At 40.1% G+C, this 1,130-nt stretch overlaps 1 protein-coding gene across 1 annotated transcript in view; it reads right to left on the bottom strand.

Annotated features, from left to right (window-relative positions):
• CFAP126 (cilia and flagella associated protein 126) overlaps window positions 1-1,130 on the bottom strand; it is a 5,692-nt gene that overhangs the window by 3,370 nt on the left and 1,192 nt on the right. The gene's annotated exons all lie outside the window — the stretch shown is intronic.

Genomic DNA, 1,130 nt, shown 5'->3' with positions numbered 1-1,130 from the left:
TTAGGGTCCATAATTTCACTTCCGAGAAATGGTTGGCAGCAACCTTTACAATTCACCTGTGCAAGTTTCAACTTGTATTGGTGTTGTTGGGAGGGTTTCATTTGTTTCTGTCCTTGAAGATTTTAATGTTTCTTGATTTTTGTGTATGTCAAAACTTAAGTAATGAAGGCTGGACGAAACGGCTCACACCTATAATCTTAGCATTCTGGGAGCCTGAGGTGGGTGGATTGCTTGAGCTCAGGAGTTCAAGACCAGCCTGAGCAAGACTGAGACCTCATTTCTACTAAAAATAGGAAAACTAGCCAGGTGTTATAGCAGGCAGCACCTGTAGTCCCAGCTACACAGGAGGCTGAGGCAAGAGGATTACTTGAGCCTAAGAGTTTGAGGTTGCTATGAGCTATGACATTACAGCACTCTACCCAAGGCAACAGAGTGAGACTGTGTCTCAAAAAAACAAAAACAAAAAAACCTTAAGTAACAAGATATACACACAGCATAGAACTTCTGTATATTGACCATTCAAGGGACTGTAACAAACTGGTCCACATATAGAAGTGGTCAACACAAGGAACTAGGTCTACTGTACTGATACATACATGTACTTTACTTTCTGTGAAAATTAGGTCAGCTTAAGGAGGTGGTCAGAATCGAGAGGTGGTCAACTATGGAGATTCTGTGTGTGTGTGTGTGTGTGTATATATATATATTTTTCTGTCACTAGGGCTAGAATGCAGCAACATCATCATAGCTCACTGCAACCTCTTAACTTCTGGGCTCAAGTAATCCTCCTGCCTTAGCCTCTCAAGTAGCTGGCACCACAGGCATGTGCCACCACATCTAGCTAATTTTGTAGAGTTGGGGGGGGAGTCTCATTCTTGCTCAGATTGGTCCTGAACTCTTGGCCTTAAGCAGTCCTCCTTATTTGACCTTCCAAAGTGCTAGAATTATAGGCATGAGCCACCATGCCCAGCATAAATCTGTTATTTATTGAGTTATATACATACATCTTTACCCTTTTCAAGTGTACTGTTCAGTACAATTCATATATATATGTAACAAATACATATAGATGTTATATATGTATATGTAACATGTATATGTATGTATCATATACATACATACATATGTAA

This window comes from Otolemur garnettii, unplaced genomic scaffold, assembly GCF_000181295.1.
Source record: "Otolemur garnettii isolate 467f Iridium unplaced genomic scaffold, OtoGar3 scaffold00016, whole genome shotgun sequence".
NCBI classification, from domain to species: Eukaryota; Metazoa; Chordata; class Mammalia; order Primates; family Galagidae; genus Otolemur; species Otolemur garnettii.
Note: the sequence above shows the minus strand (reverse complement) of the source record. Positions and strands in the feature narration are given on the sequence as shown.